This window comes from Ahaetulla prasina, chromosome 7 (assembly GCF_028640845.1).
Source record: "Ahaetulla prasina isolate Xishuangbanna chromosome 7, ASM2864084v1, whole genome shotgun sequence".
Classification (NCBI taxonomy): domain Eukaryota; kingdom Metazoa; phylum Chordata; class Lepidosauria; order Squamata; family Colubridae; genus Ahaetulla; species Ahaetulla prasina.
The window spans coordinates 8,955,145-8,979,333 of NC_080545.1; the positions used below are offsets into that span (position 1 = coordinate 8,955,145).

The 24,189-nt window shown below is 42.0% G+C and overlaps 1 protein-coding gene across 5 annotated transcripts in view; it reads left to right on the forward strand.

Annotated features, from left to right (window-relative positions):
- Positions 1-24,189, forward strand: part of ORC5 (origin recognition complex subunit 5) — a 91,160-nt gene that overhangs the window by 47,798 nt on the left and 19,173 nt on the right. The gene's annotated exons all lie outside the window — the stretch shown is intronic.

Below are 24,189 nucleotides of genomic sequence, written 5' to 3' on the forward strand. Positions count from 1 at the left end.
CAGCAATGACTAGCACGTATGTGTGAGGGGAACCTTTACCTTTACCTTATTTTATTTTATTGTATTGTATTGTATTGTATTTTATTTTATTTTATTTTATTTTATTTTGCAGTCAGCTTGCACTTAAATAAAATCTAAACAAAATGAAATATAAATCTTTGGTTTCTAAAATGAAATGGAATCTTATTCCTTGAATTCCTTGAGCCACTTGGTTGAGTTGGGTGGCTCTGGGAGTCAAAATAGGGAGGGAGGGAGAAAAAGGGGAAGGAAGGAAAGCTTTCTATATCGAAAAGCATGAGGGAATGGGGATTTCTAAAAGGAAAACCCGATGGCTCATAAATTTTATTCATTTACATTCCACTGCAATTCTGCCTCTTACCTGAGATGTGGAAAATTAAAACCTGTAGGATTTAAAACAGCAATAAACTAAATCATAAAATTAAAAGACCATGTAGTCTAACAATAAAAATAGCAAAACCTGAAAGCAAAAAAAGTAATAAGATGACACAGTGAATAAACATAACTGTTCTCCTCTATCTCATTTTTACTATCTTTGGAAAGCCTGCGAGAAGCAGGGTTTTCTAATGTCAGCTCCCCTTAATCCCCATAAGTGTGGAAGCTTGAGAAAGTTTCCCGCTTAACGATCAAGCAAGTTGGACCAATACAGGTGAGAGAAGGTTGTCCTGCAGGTGTTGTGACCTAGGCCCAAGTAGTTATTTCCAGACACAATCAGTCCGAAACAAGCGTGTTTTATTAGAACAGCTGAGAATTACTTTATTCTCAGCTTAGTCCAAATTAAATCCAAAACAAATCCTTCAGAAAAAGTCCTTCGGCCTTATCACAAACCTTTGTCTTCTTTGGCACCCTGCCAAAAGCTTTTCTTGGCAGAGCCCCACATTGACTAGAAACCAATGTAGCAATGTTGCTTTCCTACACAGAGCCCAAGAGCTGTTGCTGCTCTTTTAAGCCTTATGGAAGGGGCCAATCATCTCCTGGCCTTATTCCCGAGTTGTCCTTTTTGCTTCAGCTGCTCTTGCCTTCTGGCAGCTCTTCGTATGCGTGCACTAGGAATAGGCTCCTCCTGTTCCTCTGCCTCTCTGCTGTCCGCCTCTGGAGGCTCCGAGTCCATGCATCGCTCCCAGATGGCCCTGGCTCCATCTCTGCCTCCGATACAGAACCCTCCTCCGGGCCTTCCCCTGACTCCAGGACTGGCCCATTGTCCTCCCCAGTCTCCTCACTGTCCGACTCCGCTGCCAGCTCCGCAGGCTGCTGGTGGACCACAACAGCAGGGATCCAGGTGTTACATGCTCTCAGTTTTGGGTACCAATTACTACCACCCTGCTGCATTCTGGATTAGCCGTAACTTCCACGTATCTGTTAAGCATCATGTATAAAGTACATTGCAGTGGTTTTATTTGGGTGGACATGAGATGAGTGAGATTCTGTAGCCAGGTCTGTGATGCTTTTCAGGTGGGCCCTTTAGAAATTAAATATGCCCTTTTGCTTTAGCTGTGTTTGTCTTCATTACTTGACAGCTTCACATATTTGAAGAAAGATCCTCTTAATCACTCTGGTTTTTATTCATAAAACATCAATACGAAATTAATAATGCTCCATTTTAATTTTTTAATCTTCAGATTACAGTATTAATTCCTGTGACTTTTAATCTGTGTGCTGGTGCTTAATTTGCTGGCTGGGTATCAGGGAAGACGCTGGGACACCAATAAACCTTGAAAACGTTTACTATGAAATTGCCCTTGAATATGCTTATAGCATCAGAAGGATATGACCCCTCCAAACATTTAAATGATCTCAAGAGGCAGAAAAATGTTCTGGAACTCAATTCATGATGAGGTCAGGAAAAAGGACAAATCTTATAGCCCCTTTCCCTCACTTCCTTGCCCTTTGAAATGCTGACTCCAGTGCTGGCACAATTCGTAAGAAAGAAAATAATGTTTGTATTTCCATTCCTTTGAGAGAAAGGGATTATAAGAGAGTAAGCTGGCGCACAACATTTTTCATTTGTTTTGCTGCGTAGAATTGCTGCTGTTGCTAGTTCAAAATGCCTCCAGTTTTCTTCTATCCTTTTCGTCAGTGGCAGCTCTAGTAAACTCCCAAGAATATTCTCCAAACAAATAAATAGTATCTAGATTTATTGTGGTAGAAGAGTGCTGCCATCAATGCTGAAGTTTCTTAGAATAGTTATATTGCGGTACCCAGAGTAACCACTACGTTATAAGTGTTTGTTTTGTTAATAATTGTATAAGCAACAGTACAGTGGATGAATAAATCCTCAGTTTTAGAACCAAACTTGATTGCAAAGAGGTAGAGTACAGCATAAATTCAGAAACCTTAAAACATTGTATTTCCTCTCTTCCTGCCCCTTGTCCTTGGGAGAAGGCACAAAGCTCAAACCTTCAGGAATTAATGAAGACAGATAGACCTGACCTTCAAAAATGAAGTTTTGAAGTCTGGCAGTTTGGGAAGTAATGAAATTAATGGGTTTAGATTAATTGGAAACCACATGATTACATGTATTACAGCCACTTAAATCCCATTTAAATAATTATGACCACATATATTATAACGTTGTGACTAAGGAGACTAAAAGTATTAATAATTTATGGCAAAAGTTGACTTTCTCATACCCCTGAGTTTCTGTAACTGTTCACTTGTATAATTAAAAAAAAAGCACCCAAACTTTTGTTATATTCTCCCTGTGGTTCTTGCACAATAAGATGTATCTTCTGTAATTAACATTTCTTAAAGGTTATGCTATTTCAGCTTTCAACTGATTCATCTTACTCTTTAAATGACTCTTTTCCAGAATATTTATTATAGGTTCTGTGTCTATGATTCAGACTACACTATTTTTTATTTTTTATTTTAGTTTTGTAAGTGATTTAAAATGTTGTCTAAGTTTGGTTGATTCTTGACTTAAAGAATTAAGGGGAAATATAGACTAGATTTAGTTTTAGTGACTTCAAGGTTTGAAATTTCAGTCAGTGATACAGCTTTATCTGGGAATTTAATGCCTTCATATTTCTTGCTTCGAACATTTTGAGTCCTTTTCCTTGAATTATTAACTAACAAATAGGCTAAGTTTTTATCTTTATGAATTTCAAGTAAAATGTGCATTCACTGACTCTCTACACCACGATTTTGAGGATAAGTCAACATTGATGTTTAGGGCTGAGACCATTGGAAATTACGATTGCTTCCATATTGGACAATTATTTTCTATGTAGAATTAGTGGGTTTTTTTTTTTCTTAAATCTAGTCATTGCAGCTCAAACTGAAGATAAGAAAAACCTTGATAGTGTTCTCCAAATTTATGGAATTACAACTTTAATAGAATCAACATCACGTGAAGTGTTAGTACTGCTCCATAATGCCTTGGTAAGACCACACTTGGAATATTGCATCCAGCTTTAGTGAGCATCTGCCAAGTGTCTCTGATATCTCCCTCGACGCCGATGAGTCACCCAGGAACAAACTTCAGCTATTAGTTAATCAGTTGATTTGCCTGCTACGAAAAGGCACAGCAGTTCTTGTTGCCTTTATATCCTGTGCGGTGTGGCTCAGCACTTCCTAGGCCTGCCCCACCCCTGCTTCTGTTGTTCCCTCCTCTCCTGCCTATGAAACCTAGGGTCCAACCAAGCCTGATTGCCATCAGCTGGGTCTGAAGGCGTGGCCTGGGGGGGGAAAGAGTCAGGGGACGGAGGCCTTGTTATCTCTTCCACCTGGCCTGCCTCTGGCTCCTGGAGCTGAGCCAGGGAAGCTGGTGCTCCCGAGGTAAATCCTGACGGCCCTTCCCCCTCACTTTCCAAGTCACTTTCTGGCAGGAGGCCCGGCTCGGGGGGCGCAGACACAACAGTCAGACAGTGAAGCCTTGGGTTTAAATCCAGAGTTATTGATTATTTAAAAAAAAAAAGAAAAGAAAAAGAAAACAAGCTTAATTAAGAACGATGGTTGTATGACATAATTTCCGTAAGCAAAGCAACCTCCTCCTAAAATGAAACATTTGTCTTGTCATGTTTTGGCACTTGGCACATTTATCAGTGCCGTTGTAACTTCGGCCACTAAACGAACTGTTGTAAATCGAGGACTACCTGTATGTGACAGCTTATTGAGGGATAACATTAACCCCAGAGATGGGATTCTGCCCTTGGATTTTTGCAACCTAGCCTTTGATAACCAGGATGCCTTCCGTTTAGAACAAGGGTGTCAAACTCAAGGCCTGTGGGCCAGATCCAGCTTCCCATGTGGTTGGATCCAGCCCACGGGGCCGTCCTGGTCTACCCAATGCGAAGAGGAAACATGCCAGCAGTTTGGGAAGTGACGCCAAACTAGCCACACCCACTCATTGGCCACACCCACCAGTTGGCCACGCCCCCCGTCTTCCCGAGGTCAACCGCGGCCCCAATACGGCCCTCAATGAAATCGAGTTTGACACCCCTGGTTTAGAACAAGGGGACGGGACACTAAAAGCTAATGTTGAGCTGAAGACAGTTCTCAGATCCTTGGGTTTCTCTCTGCTGTCTGCTGTGAACGACCGAACGTCCAGATAGGCGATGCCCCATTGTGTCTTAATAAAGCTCTTGAATGAAGTTCTTTTTATAGCTGCTAACTACATGCAGTTCTGTATCTCCTGCCACCTGCCAGCTTAGCACCTGCTCTATTCTGATCTCATGCCTTTGAACAATGTGTACTTCCAGGCTTGAGTGTTGATTATTACGGGGTTCGGCGTTGATGATGATGTTAGTTTAGCATCATTATAGACGTTGCCGTCTCATATTTTGAAAAGCCAGGCGTCTAATAAATAAAAACTCACCGGCTCTCTAATAAGCCGCGGAGACCTGTTTCCAGTCAGTTGAAAGAGTAGTTAAAACAATGGAGGAAAAAAATGCCTAAAAATGAACATGCCTTCATTTTCCCCAGCGGTATTTAATAGCTTTCCCCCCCATCCTTTTTTTTCTAAAATTCAGCTGCGGGAGGTTGTCTCAGCAAATATTGTAAAGAAAATTTGAAAGACCGGGCAAAAATTAATAGTCAGCGTTTGGAAAACATAAATGCTTCTGACTCAAGGAGAACATAACATACTATAAATATGTGCGGAAAGAGTACAGCTGAAGTGTCATAAGTATATATTTTTAATCTCAGGTTTCTGTGCTCTCCTGTAACATAAATTGGTACAAGGAGCTTCACAGTTCAGTGGCAGAGGCTAATTTATGTAAATTCTCTTCAGAATAGGTATTAACCTTGATCCTTATTTCCTGTGTTCTACATTAAATCTTGCTTTGATTCGGTAATTATATTCCGTGATTAATCAACCTCACTCTATTTCTTTTTTAAAATACATTTGGCTGCGTGTGGCTGGTCATCATATAACATGGCATTGGGAAATCAGAATATTGTTAAGCCATGGTGAATATTTTTTTAAAATAATCATTTCCCTACCCCCCAATAAATGGGAATGACTTTTTCCCAATCCAAAACATCTAAGAGAAGTAAAAACAATAAGCAAATAAAAATGGCATAAAATCATAAGAACCCATTCCAAGTCAAATTACAGCACAGAATCAGTAAAATATAATGCTATAATCTCTCATCAGTTGCACGTAGTCCTTATTTAGTGATCACAATTGGGATAGACAATTCATTCATTAAATGAAGCAGTCTCTAAATGAAACAGAAAATGTGTCTATAGATCTTTCTTCACCTTTTCTTTGCTTTACAGACCTGCAAAGGTCATAAATTTTATGGATGGGTTGCAAACTTATTTTTTAATCATAGTCATAACTGCGAACGATTGTTGTTCAAAGCGGTCACTAAACGAGGACTATTTGTAATTATATTCATTAAAATTCTTACTGGTTGTTTATGTTGAGTCTGTTATCTGCACCTCTACAACTGTCTGGTTTGGTTCTGCAACTGTCGTGTCCCATTCCCCCTCTGACGGCTGGGTCTGGGAAGTCTGTATCAAGTGTGGCCACGAAGCCTCTGCAGCTTTGCCAAATTCCTTTCAGAGTTCTCAGGGCTGGCAGGAATCCAAGGTGTTACTTCAGCAAACCAGATGAGACTTTGCTTGACTCAAGGAATGCCAAAAAGTAGATCCTTTATATAGGCCATGGGGTGTGGCTCCATGACTCGGCAGGGATCCGTCCACTGTGACTTTCCGTCCTCCTGATCTGCTGCCGGCAATTCTAGCACGTGGCTGGCTTCGTGCTCACACGCTGTAGGAGGGAGGTTTGTTTGCTCATTCCTGACATTCTGTCCGGGCATGGTGCCAGGGCTGGGGGCTGGAGGCATGCCAGGACATTCCTCTTCATTATCAGACTCTGACTCAGATAGCAGGAGATGGGAGGGGCCCGGCTGAGGAGAGGGCGGGCGAGGCACAACAGCACCCAACAAGACAGACAGAGACTTCAGAGGATAATTAGAACTGCAGAAAAAACAATGGCTACCAACCTGCCTTCCATTGAGGACCTGTCTACTGCATAAGTCAAAAAAGAGGGCTGTGAAAATATTTACAGACCCCTCGTATCCTGAACATAAACTCTTCCAACTCCTACCCTCACAATACTATAGAGCACTGCACACCAGAACAACTAGACACAAGAACAGTTTTTTCCCGAAGGCCATCACTCTGCTCAACAAATAATTCCCTCGACACTGTCAAACTATTTACTAAATCTGCACTACTATTAATCTTCTCATCGTTCCCATCATCCATCTCCTTCCACTTATGACTGTGTGACTGTAACTTTGTTGCTTGTATCCTTACGATTTATACTGATGTTGATTGTTTCCTGATTGCTTAATTGTAGCCTATGACCATCATTAAGTGTTGTATCATTAAGGGTTAAATTTGTACGCTATGACTATCATTAAGTGTTGTACCTTGATGAAGGTATCTTTTATTTTATGTACACTGAGAGCATATGCACCAAGACAAATTCCTTGTGTGTCCAATCAGACTTGGCCAATAAAAAATTCTATTCTATTATGGCTTGCATAAAATACAAAGATGAAATGTGATGAATCTATTTTTGGAGAAAAAGATTAAAAATGAGGAGTCAGGTGTGACTTCATCAACACACTCGTATAGCTTCTTGGCAACAAAAGCCCAAATTCTAACCCTGAGCTAAAATCAATCCAAATTAAACCCTTTTCTACTTACAATAGTCTAATTGTGATGAAAAAGTTACAGCAAACAGCCGTTTCAACACAAGCTTTTTGCTTGCCTATTGTCCCTTTTAAACTCCGGCATCCAAATTGAGTAAAATATTTTCCAGCTCATTTTGTATTTACAATATTTACAGGTGTCTGCAAAATTGCTATCAAGAAATCTTTTACTGTGGCTTTCAGGATTTAAATTTGAATTGGCTGCAGCATATTCCTTTCAGATATTTTATAGTCAGCAAGTATATAAAAATATATATAAGCACAGCTGGATGCCAGACCTGTAAGGAAGTGCTAGACCAAACTTTTAGTGAATATTCATAAGTATATACTTTGCGTGAATTTTGTTGGCGTTTCATGGGGGGAAAGTAATAAACCGTGTAAACACATCGGGAAGTGCAAAATCAAAGAAACATTTTTTTAAAATGTGATGTAAGCCAGAAAGAGGAAAATGGGACCCAGATAAGAATTTCAAGGCTGCATTCCGGAAGGATTTGGTTTATTACAGTCATAATTCGTTGAAGACAAATATTCTTTTAGCCACAATGGGCCATTTCACTTCATCCACCGAATGCGGGCGTGCGAGATTTATGTAGTAAAGGCGGCTAGTTTGTGCAGGGTCAGCATCTCATTGAAAACTTTTTTAACTTGTAGAAGCTGGGAAGGCAGCTACCGTGTTTCCCTGAAAATAAGACCCTGTCTTATATATATTTTTTGAACCCCGAAATAAGCGCTTGGCCTTATGTTCAGGGAGGTCTTATTTTGGGGCGCTGTTGTGTCTTGCCCGCCCCCCTCTCTGCAGCCGGGCCCTTCTCATCTCCTGTTATCTCAGCCAGAGATTTATAATGCAGATGAAGGGCCTGGCATGCCTCCGGCCCCCGGTCCTGGCACCATGCCCGGACAGACCGAGCAAGACGAATGGCCTGGCATGCCTCCGGCCCCCGGTCCTGGCACCATGCCCGGACAAACCGAGCAAATAAACCCCTCCCCCACAGCATGTGAACATGAAGAACATGAAGCCAGTCATGAGCTGGAATTGCCAGCAGCTGGAGGGTGGAGGGATCCTCGCTTCCGGAGAATGGAGAGGCGACGTCAGCAAAAGGAAGGGAGGGGCAGGCCTGGATAAGTGCTGAGTCATGGAGCCACACCCCATGGCCTATATAAAGGATCTGCTTTCTGGCATTCTTTGAGTCAGGCAAAGTCTAATTTGGATTGCTGAAGTCACATCTTGGACTCCTGCCTGCCCTGAGAACTCTGACAGAACTTTGGCAAAGCTGCAGAGGCTCTTGATACAGACTTCCCCGACCTGGCCGTCAGAGGAGGAGTGGGACATGACAGGCGCGTGGAGCAAGATGGGGCTTCTCTTACCTAATTTCCAGCTCTGTCTCCCTAACCCTAATCAGAGGAAATGCATTTAAATATTTTCTGGGAGGGCTTATTTTGGGGGAGGGCTTATTAACAGGGGAGGGCTTATTTTTGGGGAAACACGGTACTTTGGGGCTATGGATCACTGATACGTTATAATGAACACGGGGTTGGCGTAAGGAAGGGACAGTATTTTAAATTAGTAGCCTATATAGGTGGTCTTATGATTGAGCCCCAGATAGCTGCGGTTAACGGAGACATTCATTAAGTGAGTTTTGCCCTGTTTTACGACCTTTCTTGCCTCGCTTGTGAAGTGAAATCACTGCAATTGATAAGTTAGTGACCCTGGCTGTTAAGTGAATCTGGCTTGTCAGAAAGTCGCAAAAGGGGATCACGTGACCTTGGGAAATAGCAACGGTCGTAACTACGAACCAGTTGCCAAGCATCTGAATTTTGATCACGTAACCGTGGGAACGCTGCAAAGGACGCAGCTCTGAAAAGGGGTCGTAAGTCACTTTTTTCCAGTGCCCTTGTAACTTTGAATGGTCACTAAAGGAACTGTTGTAAGTCAAGGACTACCTGTACTGCACCTGTTAACATCAAGGCAGACAAATTAAAAAAAAACAACAGTTCAAAACACTGTTTTAAAGTAAGTTTCCCATCTGCATTGCACCTGTTACATCAAGGCAGACAAATTTAATAAACCAAGTCAGATCCCTGTTTTAAAATAAGTTTCCCATTGTTTGGGAAATTCAAGAATAATAGTGTTCTGTCCCCCTTCGCCTCAGTCCGAGCGATGACTTAATTAGCCGGCACTATCAGCTCTGGTAGCAAACTAGCAAGTCTGCCAAGTGTCTCTGTTATCTCTCTTGATGACTCTCTTGATGAGTCAACCAGGAACAAACAGTACTTCAGCTCTAGTTAAGCAGTTGATTTGCCTGCTACGAAGAGGTATAGCAGCCTTTGCTGCTTTTATATCCTGTGGGGTGTGGCTCCATGACTCAGCACTTCCTAGGCCTGCCCCACCCCTGCTTCTGTTGTTCCTGCCTCTCCTGCCTACAAAACCTAGGGTCCAGCCAGGCCTGATTGCCATCAGCTGGGTCTGCAGGCGTGGCCTGGGGGGGGGAAGAGTCAGGAGAAGGAGGCCTCGTTATCTCTTCCACCTGGCCTGCCTCTGGCTCCTGGAGCTGAGCCAGGGAAGCCGGTGCTCCCGAGGTTAAGTCCTGACGGCCCTTCCCCCTCACTTTCCAAGTCACTTTCTGGCAGGAGGCCCGGCTCGGGGGGGCGCAGACACAACAAATAGCTTTAACTGTTTAACTGTGCTAGTCCATAACTTAATGCAGGTAGTCTCCAACTTGATCTGACTAAAGTTTCAAACTTTATTCCGAAATGAGAACTTTTTATCGAGACACAGAAAGTAACTTGTCCTTAAGGAGATAAGCTATCATACAGAGGTTGATTTTTTTTGATAATATTGCTCTTTAAAAATTAATACAAGCAGTCCTTGGCTTACGACCACAATTGAGCCCAAAATATTTGTTGCTAAGTGAAACTGTTGTTCAGTGACTTATGCCCCATTTTATGACTTTTCTTGCCGCAGTGGCTAAGTGAACACGGCAGTCATTAAGTTAGTAACAGGGTTGTTAAGTGAATCGGACTTCCCTTTTGATTCTGGTTGGGAAGAAGGTTGCAGAAGGCAATCGCGTGGCCCTGGGACACTGCAAGCGTCGTAAATCTGAGTCGGGTTCCAAGAATCCAAATTCTGATCGTGTGACAAAGGGGATGGTACGATGGTTGTAAAAACAGCCTTAAGTCACCTTTTTTTCAATGACGTCATAACTTTGAGCGGTCACTAAATGAACTGCTGTAAGTGGAGGACTCTCTGTAAAGCTGGGACTAACCTTGTCCCCTGGTTAGTAAGATGGTAACCAGATTCACACCCCTCCGAAGCAAATAATCAGTGGAGCAAGCTCGCCTTCTGCGGTTGTGGATGATCCATTACTGGAGGTTTTCAAAAATATTTGATTAGGATGGTATAAGGCTGCTGCCTTGAGCAGGAGTTGGACTAGAACAGGGGTCTCCAACCTTGGCCACTTTAAGACTTGTGGACTTCAACTCCCAGAGTTCCTCAGCCAGCAAAGGTTGGAGAACCCCTGGACTAGAAGACCTCCAAGGTCCCTTCCAGCCATAGGAGTCTGTGATTTCTTTCTGCCCTAAAACCTCAAGAAATACCTGCATTCTCTGGTGAACTTTCCCAGACTGCTAGATCTGAAGGGACGAGATTCCTTTAGCGATGGAAGATGGTGGCTGAAACTGCACGTGAAATTATGCAGCAGCTTTTTTTATCATCTAAAGATGCATTCACTGTTCAGTGTGATAGAGCAGCCTCTTCACAAAGGAAAGAGAGTAATTGATCTAAAATTCCAGATTTTAGAAAAATCTCAGCATACCCAAAACGGAGCAATTTGTCTTCTTTCTCAAATCTTTCCCCATTCAGTGGCTTTAGCATAACCCAGGATTCATTGCGCTGTGGCTTCATTTTTCATTCTCGAGATTTCCTCTTTCTTTTGTTATTCATAGTGGGTCTCTTGTCAAATCATGTTCCATTCTTGCAAACATCTGTTCACTTTTCTCTTCCACCCGTTTTCTTTTCCTTCATCTTGGCTATTCTCAGCCCTGTCGTTGAAGCATTGGTCAGGCTGTGTGATATAATCTGAGTGACTGACGCTCTTGCATCAAAGCACATTTTTATTTCTCTACCAGAATTCCTTGGTTTATTAGACAAAATAAACCAAAACTGTAGAGGTGATAGTGGATTTGTGGTGGCCTATTGGCCACTGGTCCCTACAGCGGCCGAAATAGATGAGGAGGCCTAGGAGTCAAGGTCAGCATCGAGGCAACCTGGGAGCTCTGAGGGGGAAGAGGGAATGGAGCTGGCAGAGAGAGAGAGAGAGAGAGAGAGAGGCAGAACCTGGGCCATCCATCAGCCCTCAGATGGAGAATCAGCAGCCCCCAGATCTGGAGGTGGCTGATAAGGAAGAGGAGGAACAGCTGGGTCCAGTGCCTAGCACATGGATGCACAGAAGACAGAGGAGAGGAGAGCAGTGGAAATCTATGGGCTGATTCTTGGGAAGGAAGAGCCACCGCTGCTAGCAAAGCCCCACCCTAGCTCTGCAGATAAAAGTCAGGGGGCGGAGATGAATAGATGTGGCAGACAAATACTCATCTCCCTGCTGGACAGACTTTTTAGCCTGCGGGGAGAGAGAAACTTTTTGCCAGGGCTGCTGGGACTCTCAGTAAAGAAATCTTTGAGTTAACTTCAGAGAGTTTGTCGAGACTTTCAAGTTTCTGGGTTCTAGAATCTTCCTGGACTTGAAATGGACACCTAACATTAGAACCATTATTAAGGAGGCCATTATGAAATACTCTTCCTGCGTAAACTCAGAAGGGTCAGACAGCCCAAGGATCTGCTGATCCAGTTCTACAGAGGAATTATGGAGTCTGACATTTGTACTTCTATAACTGTCTGGTTTGGCACAGACAGACAGAAACTTCAATGGATAATTTTTGTTGTTGTTAGTTGTGAAGTCATGTCCGACCCACCACGACCCCATGGACAACTTTCCTCCAGGCCTTCCTGTCCTCTACCATCCTCTGGAGTCCATTTAAGCTCACGCTGACTGCTTCAGTGACTCCATCCAGCCACCTTGTTCTCTGCCATCCCCTTCTTCTTTTGCCCTCCATCGTTCCAGGGAGTCCTTCCTTCTCATTAGATGGCCAAAGTATTTGAGTTCCCTCTTCAGGATCTGGCCTTCTAAAGAGCAGTCAGGGTTGATCTCCTCTAGGACTGACCTGTTGGATCGCCTTGCAGTCCAAGGGACTCGCAGGAATCTTCTCCAGCACCAGAGTTCAAAGGCCTCCATTCTTTGGCACTCAGCCTTCCTTATGGTCCAACTTTCACAGCCATTTATTGCAACTGGGAAAACCATAGCCTTGACTATACACACTTTTGTTGGCAGGTTGATGTCTCTGCTTTTTAGTACGCTGTCTAACTTTGCCATGGCTTTCCTTCCCAGGAGCAAACGTCTTTTAATTTCTTGGCTGCAGTCCCCATCTGCGGTGATCTTGGAGCCCAGGAAAATAAAATCCGTCACTACCTCCATTTCTTCCCCATCTATTTGCCAGGAATTGAGATGCCATGACCTTAGTTTTCTTAATGTTGAGTTTCAAGCCAACTTTTGCACTCTCCTTCCTCACCTGCATCAAGAGGCTCTTTAGTTCCTCTTCACTTTCTGCCATTAGAGTGGTATCATCTGCATATCTGAGGTTGTTGATATGTCTCCCGGCAATCTTAATTCCAACTTTTGATTCATCTAGCTCCGCCTTTCGGCTTTGGCCCAGTCGCTTCACTTTTTCTGGCGCTACTAGTACTAGCCCTCTCCTCTTCCCCAGTAGCATATTGGAAACTTTCCGACCTGAGGGGCTCATCTTCCAGCGTCATATCTTTTTTCCTTTTGGTACTGTCTATAGGGTTTTCATGGCAAAGATATTGGAGTGGGTTGCCATTTCCGTCTCCAGGGGAGCACGTTTTGTCAGAACTGTCTTCTATAACCTGTCCGTCTTGGGTGTCCCTGCACAGCAAAGCTCATATCTTCATTGATCTATGCAAGCCCCTTTGCCATGACAAGGCAGTAAATCCATGAAGAGGAATGGATAATTAGGACTGCAGAAAAAAAAAACACAATAGCAACCAGCCTGCCTTCCATTGAGGACCTGTATACTGCGTGGGTCAGAAAGAGGCCTGAGAAAATATCTACAGATCCCTCACATCCTGGACATAAACTGTTTCAACTCCTCCCTTCAGAACGCTGCTGTAGAGCAGGGGTGTCAGACTTGATTTCATTGGGGGCTGTATCAGGGTTGTGTTTGACCTCGGGAGGTGGGGGGCAGTGTGTGGGTGCCCAGCGTGGGCATGGCCAGTTCAGTGTCACTCATCTCGGGGGCACCTGTGGTGGCCCGAGTGCTCTGCCAGTGAAAATGGGCTGAATAGAATAGAATAGAATAGAATAGAATAGAATAGAATTTTTTATTGGCCAAGTGTGATTGGACACACAAGGAATTTGTCTTGGTGCATATGCTCCCGGTGTGCATAAAAGAAAAGATACGTTCATCAAGGTACAACATTTACAACACAATTGATGGTCAGTATTGCTATTACCCTACTCATCTTTCCTTTTACCTTTCCTTTCACCTTCCTTTTACCGTCTACTATTGGTATCTTAACAGGGATGCGGTGGCTCAATGGTTAAGATGCAGAGCTTGTCGATCGAAAGGTCAGCAGTTCGAATGCTGCTGCGTAACGGGGTGAGCTCCCGTGACTTGTCCCAGCTTCTGCCAACCTAGCAGTTCGAAAACATGTAGAAAATGCAAGTAGAAAAATAGGGACCACCGTTGGTGGGAAGGGAACAGCGTTCCGTGCGCCTTTGGCGTTGAGTCATGCCAGCCACATGACCATGGAGACATCTTCGGACAGCACTGGCTCTTCGGCTTTGAAACGGAGATGAGCACACCGCCCCCTAGAGTCGGGAACGATTAGCACATACGTGCAAGGGGAACCTTTACCTTATTGGTATCTTAGATTATATCAGTTTGTTGTTTTGCATGCATACCGAGAGCTTATGCACCGGAGACAAATTCCTTGTGTGTTGTAATCACGCTTGGCCAATAAAGAATATTGTGCATCGGATTGCAAATGGAATTGTTGTTGTTGAGAAAAATGCAGGATTCATGAGTTGAGATGAAGAATGCTTCGGGTGGAGTTGTGCTATCTTAGAAGGAGCAGATTACACAATTTGGAACTACATCTAGGTCCTCTCCTGTCCCTGGATTGCGCAGATGGTGGTTGCGGTGAGAACACAATTTACAACCTCCTGCTGGTTTCCTCATTGACTTTATGGTAAGCTGGCAGTGAAGGTCGCACATGAGGATCATGTATCAAGACGCATCAATGTTGTAATTGCAAGCCTGTTGCTAAGTGTCTGAATTGCAATCAGGGATGTCGAGATGGCCACAACTACACAAGGTCCCATCATCATAAGTACCCCTGCTTCAGCCCCATCGTAACTTTTAACAGTCACTGAACAAGTGTACATTAAGTGAGAACTGTCTGAACTAACGTTTAAGGAGGAATCTGTCAGATTGGAATCACAAATCATTATTGGTGTGATAATGGCTCAATGCTTAAAGACGCTAAGGTTTTTTTCTCTGGAAAACTGAGAGCCATGGTTCAAGACCTGAGTATTACGTGACAGGGCGAGCTCCCGTTCCTTGCTCCAGCTCCTGCCCACCTAGCAGTTCGAAATCATGCAAATGCTAGTAGATTAATAGGAGCCACTTTGATAGGAAGGTAACCGTGTCCCCATGGTCCTTTGGTGTATAGCCACATGACTACGGAAATTGTTTTTGGATAACGTGGCTTTCTTGTCCTGCCTTCAGATGCTTTGGAGAATAGCTCGACTCCCTTTTCTTTGTGGTAGCCCTGAGATATTGGAACACTGCTATCATGTCACCTCTAAGTCCTTCTTTTCATTAAACTATATAATAACAGGCATATAGAACCCATAGTTTTCCTTAAGGTTACCAAGCATTTATTGTGGATTCATTTGAAAAAACGACTCAAGGCTATACAAACTCCCCCATAACATATTTTTTTCTGGGCCCATCATGCATTGCTCTCCTATACTTCTGAATCACTTCACTTTCCAATGAAAAATGCCTTTTTTTCCCTTTATTCCCCTTCCCCCTCCCTCCTCCTCCGCCTGTAATTCTGCAGGCACTAATTTGCTATGAGAGTCCAATCCTGTTTCTGGGATGGCAATGCCTCTCTTTCGTGCAAAGAAATTGAGAGTGTCAGATAACGGAGCGCGAGTGTTTTTTCAGCAGGCCTTCATTTAGAGAGGCACGCTTGCCGTGTAAAGTATTCCAAGTAACACGTTCTGTGTGTGTGTGTGTGTGTGTGTGCCTGTATGTGTGTACTTAAAAAGATGTGGAGGTTAATCTGCTATTAATATTTCATGGCTGATTAGTACAAGTGGGAGCCAAAGCTTTGCATCAGTCAGGCAATTATTACTTTAGAAGCGTCTGCTCTTCGCCTACAACAATCCTTCAGCATAAATGTATATGCCCTTAAGAAAGCTTGCCCATGTACCTTTTCTCGTGCTGTGTGCAACAAGTTTGGTTGTTGGCTCTACTCATTCCCATGATTACAAAGTATGCAGTTATCGCTTCCTAGTGCCCGGGGAGGTTGAATGATAGGCAAGAAACGGTCCAAAAATTATTAAAGTGCACAGGGTCCAGACATGCATTGATTGACAGTCCCTCTTTTTCATAATCCGAACTCTCCTTTGTTACACTGTCTTGTTTCTAGACAGTGTAACACCTTATCCCTTAATTTTAACATCTTAATAGTTGCTTTTTCGCCTGCAGCTACTGGATTTCTCAAAGTTGCAGTCCCAATATATAATTTCCTCCGCGAGCATTTTGAGAATTGATATACACAGATGAGGGAAGTTTGCAGTTCAAGTTTCAGTTAAGCAGAACCAACCCACATTAAATTAATATAGGATAGTTGCATTGGGCTCTTAGTGGAGTGGTGCGGTGGCCTAGAAGTGGCGCTCTCGCCTCACAATCAGGAGGTTGTGAGTTCGATCCTAGGTAGAGGCAGATATTTCTCTCTCTGGGCACAATGAGAATATATCTGCCGAACAGAACTCTGCATTGGCAACAGGAAGGGCATCTGGCCATTAAACACTCAGCTAGCTCCATTCAGTTGCCCAGACTCCATCCCGCACGGGATTATGGTGACGTTAAAAGATGCTGATGAGTTGCAAAGGGCTCTTATCTTATAAAGTCAACTGCCAAAAAAGTCATAAAATTGAGCATAACTACAGTTGCTTTGCTTAACAATGGAAATTCTCATCTCTATTGTGGTTGTAATTCAAGGACTACTTGTATGTTATTATATTATTATAAATCTAGGGATAGACTTTTATGGTATGTTTTATTATATTGCCGCTGTTATGAATCTTTCACCTTGTATTATGCTATTGTTGTAAAAATAGAACTTCCAAATTCCCCTTAAGGATGAGAAAACTGAAAATTGAAATAATTGATATATATTATAATTATTGATATATATTATAATTATTAATTGAAATAATTTTGTAGCTAATATTATTTAGCTAAGAAAACTAAGATCATGGCATCTGGTCCTCTCAATTCCTGGCAAATAGATGGGAAAGAAATGGAGGTAGTGATAGATTTTATTTTCCTGGGCTCCAACATCACCACAGACGGGGACTGCAGCCAAGGAATTAAAAGTTGCTTGCTCCTGGGGAGGAAAGCTATGGGAAAGCTAGACAGCATACTAAAAAGCAGAGACATCACCCTGCCAAAAAACGTGCGTATAGTCAAGGCTCTGGTTTTCCCAGTTACAATGGATGGCTGTGAAATTTGGACCATAAGGAAGGCTGAACGCCCAAGAATGAAGGCCTTTGAGCTCTGGTGCTGGAGAAGACTCCTGCGAGTCCCTTGGACTGCAAGGCGATACAACCGTTCAGTCCTAGGGGAGATCAACCCTGACTGCTCCTTAGAAGACAGCCAGATCCTGAAGAGGGAACTCAAATATTTGGCCACCTAATGAGAAGGAAGGACTCCCTGGAGAAGAGCCGAATGCTGGGAACGATGGAGGGCAAAAGAAGAAGGGGATGGCAGAGAACTAGGGGGCTGGATGGAGTCACTGAAGCAATAGGCGTGAGCTTAAATGGACTCCAGAGGATGGTAGAGGGCAGGAAGGCCTGGAGGATAGTTGTCCATGGGGTCGCAATGGGTTGGACACAACTTCGCAACTAACAACAACAACAACAACAACAACAATTATTTAGCTAATGGATCCATTCATGTCGGGAGCACCAAAGCACTTCTTGGTTGAGAGGATTAGCCAGTGACATCACCATTGCTAATGGATTATGACATTTTATAGTTTAGTTTGAACAGACTCTTGTCCCACAGTAGATGAAATTAAATAGCTTTTAAATTTTTTGCCTAACTTGCCCTTGATCTAATAAGCTAATGTTTCAAATTGCCTAGTTTGTGCAAACTCTCAAATCTGTTGTGCAAACATTAACCAATATCAGGTTTTGCCTCTGTAAGTAGTTTCAAAATGTCATATTTCAAACCTAAGCTCCCAATCGTGAATTTAGCTTTCCATGAAATAGTGTTTTAAAATACATGCCTCTTTGAAAAATAGGCAACCAAATCGTTCTGATTATGGATCGTCTCTTGGTAATGAAACATTTGTACCATCCGACAACGAGCAAGATTGGATCAATATCCTTTCAGCACTTAATTATCCTGATCCTTTAAAATCGACAGCCATTAGCACATGCCTTTCACAAGTCTTAAAGAGAAAATGCGTGGATTTTGCAGGAAGGTAATTTTGTTTTGAAATGTGTTAACGAAGACCTACTATTGAGGAGCATTTCTAATTTGCTGTAGCCTACTAATTATGTTAGTAATGTCAAAAATTGACGAACCATTTCTTTAGAGATGAATCACTGCATTTGCTTGGCATCTAATTGGAAATCCTTGAAGAAACTATATTCTGAATTTGAATGCGAAAAGGAAGTTGCTTTACCCACCAGAGGGGAGTATCAGGACTGATTCTGTCGTGTCCCACTCCTCCGCTGATGGCCGGGTCAGGGAAATCCGAATCAGGCGAGCCTCTGCAGCTCTGCCAAAGTCCTAGCAAAGTCCTCAGGGCAGGCAGGAGACCAGAAAGTGACTTCAGCAAGATATGTTTAGACTTTGCCTGACTCAGAGAATGCCAGAAAGCAGGTCCTTTATATAGGCCATGGGGTGTGGCTCCATGACTCAGCACTTATCCAGGCCTGCCCCTCCCTTCCTTCTGTTGCCTCCGCCTATCAAGTCTTCTGACGTGAGGGTCACTCCAGTCTGCAGCTGTTGGCAATAGACCTCCCTCAAGCTCACATGCTGTGGAGGGGGGGAGGGGTCTAGTTGCTCCGTTTGCCTGGGCATGGAGCCAGAGCTGGGGGCTGGAGATATTTCCTCCTCTTCAGCCTGTCTGGGCATGGAGCCAGGGCTGGGGCCGGGAGGCATACTAGGACATTTCTCCGTGTTCGGAAGCAGATAAGAAGGCCCCGGCTGTGGTGAGATCGGCCGAGACACAACAGATTCTTGGTTTTTGGCCTTTCTAAGCAGGAAGGATGTTTGCCTGCATAACCGTTTTTCATGTTTATGACTGTCGTGGCATCCCTGGGGTCATGTGATCAAATAGAATAGAATTGAATTGAATTTTTTATTGGCCAAGTGTGATTGGACACACAAGAAATTTGTCTTTGGTGCATATGCTCTCAGTGTACATAAAAAGACAAGATACATTTGTCAAGAATCATAAGATACAACACTTAATGATAGTAAGGTAAAAGGTAAAGGTTCCCTTTGCACATATGTGCTACACGTTGCCGACTCTAGGGGGCGGTGCTCATCTCCGTTTCAAAGCCGAAGAAACCTCCGTGGTCATGTGGCCGGCATGACTCAACACCAAAGGCGCAAGGAACTCTGTTACCTTCCCACCAAAGGTGGTCCCTATTTTTTCTACTTGCATTTTTACATGCTTTCGAAACTGCTAGGTTGGCAGAATCTGGGACAAGTAACAGGAGCTCACCCCGTTACACGGCAGCACTAGGGATTCGAACCGCTGAGCTGCTGACCTTTCGATCGACAAGCTCAACGTCCTAGCCCCTGAGCCACCGTGTCCCTTTTAATGATAGTAATAGGGTACAAATAAGCAATCAAATCATATTAGGAAACACTCAAAATAAATTGTAAGGATACAAGCAACAAGGTTACAGTCATAAGTGGGAGAAGATGGGTGATAGGAACGATGAGAAGACTAATAGTAATAGTAATGCAGACTTAGTAAATAGTTTGACAGTGTTGAGGGAATTATTTGTTTAGCAGAGTGATGGCATTTGGGAAAAAAAACTGTTCTTGTGTCTAGTTGTTCTGGTGTGCAGTGCTCTATACCCGTGAAAATCTACGAAAAATAAATAAATACATACATACATACATACATACATACATACATACATACATATGAGGCAACGAACATACCTAATACTCCTCCTTCCTCCTATTTTCCCCATAAAAACAAACCTGTGGGTTAGGCTGAGAGGGAGGGCCAAAGTCACCCAGCTGTCTCTCATGCCTAAGGCAGGACTAGAACTCACAGGCTCCCAGTTTCTAGCCTGGTGCTTTAACCACTAGTCCAAAATGACTCTCTGCAGTCCTCTAAAAAGTGATTGTGAGAACCAAAAATAAAACAAAAACCATAGTTTATAAAGAAACAGCTTTGTCTCTCATTTCATTCCCCTACAAACCCAGCAAGGTTTTCTGATTGCTGTATCCTGCATAGATGATATTTTAATTTTGCATAATTTGTGCAAGCCCATTGAACGTAATACCGCGTGGCTAGTTATGTGCATTTTGTCTAAAATGCATTTTCAAAATGACATCTGGGGTTCAAAATGCTTTTTGTTACAGTCCAGGGCTTTTAACATCTGTATGAATCAAAGTTATTGGCAGCAGTGTATTTTGGACCGGTTATGCCAAAATAATTTAATTTTAATTAAATGGTTAATTTTAAACTTCTATTCTAAGGACAAACTCAAACAAATAAACAAAACCATTCACTGATGGCCATATGGCCGAGTCTGCTGACAGTTCAGAATATTAAGTTGATATTTTCTGGATAAAAGTTAATTTACAAAATAAAGGGTTAGAAAGAAACAAAAATAATAATAATAATACAATGGCAGTGATTGTGTTTTATTTACAGTTCCATATGTCTAAAAATTTGGTAGAAAGATAAGTTAATGTTCTAAGCAAAACCTTGCTGTAAATGATTACAAAGCAGGAAAATGCTATACAGTATAGCTTTCTTGAAACTTGAGAACCTATGCTGCAATTATCTGCACAGTGTGATCCAGAATGCACACACACTATCTATCTATCTATCTATCTATCTATCTATCTATCTATCTATCTATCTATCTATCTATCTATCTATCTTATTATTTATTTATTTATTTTTATTTATTTATTTATTTTATAAATAAATAAATAAAAAATAAAATAAATATCTATCTATCTATCTATCTATCTATCTAGTCTGTTTGTCTATCTATCTTGTCTGTCTGTCTGTCTGTCTGTCTATCTATCTATCTATCTATCTATCTATCTATCTATCTATCTATCTATCTATCTATCTATCCACCTATCATTTCTCTCTCTAGCAGCATCCATCCATCTATCTATCTATCTATCTATCTATCTATCTATCTATCTATCTATCTATCTATCTATCTATCTATCTAGTCTGTTTGTCTATCTATCTTGTCTGTCTGTCTGTCTGTCTGTCTGTCTGTCTATCTATCTATCTATCTATCTATCTATCTATCTACCTATCATTTCTCTCTCTAGCAGCATCTATCTATCTATCTATCTATCTATCTATCTATCTATCTATCTGTCTGTCTGTCTGTCTGTCTGTCTGTTTGTTTGTCTATCTATCTTGTCTGTCTGTCTGTCTGTCTGTCTGTCTATCTATCTATCTATCTATCTATCTATCTATCTATCTATCTATCTATCTATCTATCTCATTATCTTTATAAATGCACGCAGAGATATCCTATACACGTGTTCAGGGGGAAAAAAATTCTCTGATCCAATTTATCATACAAACTTTAACCCTATACAGATAGTCCTCAACTTACAACAGTTCGTTTAGTGACCGTTCAAAGTAATGAAGAAAGTGACGTAACGACCATTTTGCACACTTACGACCATTGCAGCATCCCCATGGTCACGTGATCAAAATCCAGACACTTTAGACACTTGTCCCGGGGTCATGTGATCATCTTTTGCGACCTTCTGCCAAGCAAAGACAATGGGGAAGCCAGATTCACTTAACAACCGTGTCCCCAATTTAACAACTGCAGCAATTCACTTAACGGATGTGGCAAGAAAAGTCGTAAAATGGAACAAAGCTCACTTAGCGCATTTCTCACTTAGCCACAGAGATTCTGGGCTCAGTTACGGTAGTAAGTTGAGGACTACCTGTAGTTGAAATATCAAGTCAGGTAAGTTTAGCAGAACTGATGTTAAATGAGTTTATTTTTAAAACTAGATTTTACAGCTGTTACCTAAACATCTGGAATGAAGAATCTAATTAGCAGCTTTGCTTGAAGGGAGAGATTGTTTCATTGGAACAGAAATACGAAGGAGAAATGAAACCATCCAGTTAGCATTCATAGATGTATTGCTCAGGCTTTTATTGTTAAAAGAATTAGGAAATTCAAATCCATTGGCCAAGGATTCAGCTGACTCAGATAACAAACAACCTTGTATTCTCTTCAGTTTAGCACCAGAAATCTTTAGATCTACTGTAGCTCGTTACATACTTAAAGCATTAATCAGAAATTTATTATCCGACTTGACACCATGTTAAATTTACAGCCAGAAAGACAGAGGGGGCAATTTTACAGTACTGACCTTCTGTTTCATTTTACCACATTTTAGGAAGGAGCCTAGGAAATTGATGGGCATTATGTTGTTGTTAAGGCAGAGCTGGTGCATTTGCAACGCAAGGGCAAGGACGTTGGGTTGTTTTTTTGTTTTTTGTTTAATTCGGCATATTATTGAGATGGGTTCATCTCCAAGTCATCCGAACTGGCGTATTGGCTTGAGCTTTTGATGAGCCTCATGTCATTCCTGCTGTGGAATATGACTTATTTTCATTGGTGGTTTCCGAGCTGAAGAGGCCAGCTGCAAGCGTACCCTGGAAAATATGATTAACCAATAATGGTACACTCGGGTCTAAAGAAGCACTTGCAATAACAGATTGGCCCATTATGCTTCCACCATTGGCTGAATGAGGATTTATTCTAAACGAAGAGCAATTTCCCTCCTTCTCAAAAATTGGGAGGCAGAGAATAAAATATCTGCAATGTAAGCCGTTCAGAATGACACCCATTTCCATTTCTAAAGTGCTAGCCCAACATTATTTAGTTATATATACATACATACATACATACATACATACATACATACATACATACATGTACCGTATATACTCGAATATAAGCCGATCCGAGTATAAGCCGAGGTCCCCAATTTTACCCCAAAAAACTGGGGTAAACTGGGGACTCGAGTATAAGCCGAGGGTGGGAAATGAGGCAGCTACCGGTCGGGGAAACCCTCCCTCCCTCAGCCTCTCACTGCACCGGCAGGGCTTCCCCGCGCTAATGCAAAAGCCCGCCAAGTTTGCGCCATCCGGTATAATGTGAAAAAAAGAAGAAAAAAAAAACTCGAGTATAAGCCGTATATACTCGAGTATAAGCCGAGGGGACGTTTTTCAGCACAAAAAACGTGCTGAAAAACTCGGCTTATACTCGAGTATATACGGTATGTATATTGTACATACTTACATACATACACGTGTGTGTGTGTGTGTGTGTGTCTATCTAGCTATCTATCTATCTACAATTTACAGTAGCGGCCAAAATTGTGGAAGCCTTTTGGGAAAAGTGTATTTTTGAGGTTTGATGGCTAATAACACCACTTTTTGGGGGGAGTTTCAAGATAATCAGATTCCACTGCTGGAATGCCCTGGGAATAGCCCAGACAGACCTTCACTCAATTGAAAATCTATGAAGCTGACTAAAGAAACTTGTTAGTCAGAAGCGACCCAGCAATAAAACCCAGTTAATAGAAGCAATCCTTCAATCTTGGTTTCACATTACAACCACGGCAGAACTCAAAGACTTGGTTCACTCCATGGGAAGACGCTGCAAGGCTGTAATTCATGCTAAAGGTTACCCAACTAAGTACTAACTGACATGGGGATAATTTTTGCATATCTCGTTTTTTCTACGTGTTTCATTTTTCTTCTTTATACTGTAACTGCTATTCTAATAGCAAATCCTTCATAAAAGTTACTGCATTACATTGTTTATTAAGTTATCTTTCCATTGATATATAATTTTATGGTACTACTCCAAAAAAAGTGGTGTTATTAGCTAGTTTTAGAAAATATGCTTTTCCCAAACAGTTTCCACAATTTTGGCCACTACCGTATATTTATCTAACTATCGATCGATCTATCTGTCTACAATTTATCTATCCTATCTATCTGTCTGTCTGTCTGTCTGTCTGTCACTGTTTCTTAGGCATGTACATATAAATGCACAAAATAGTTTTAAATTTGAAAGATGAGATGTATCACTCTTACAGCAGGTATTTAGTTGATGAACATTGTAAGTTGTGCATGCATTCACTTCATGCTTTATTTATCGTGGGTGTATTTGTTAGCTTGCATTTTTAATCACCGTTACATTTTTTTTTAGTACTGCAGATACAAAGTTTGATAAATCAGCAGGTGGAATACAAGTATTCCTCGACTTACAACGGTTTGCTTAGTAACCGTTCAAAATTACAACGGCCCTACAAAAGATGTGACTCACGAACTTTTTTCACCGTTACAACCTTTGCAGCATCCCC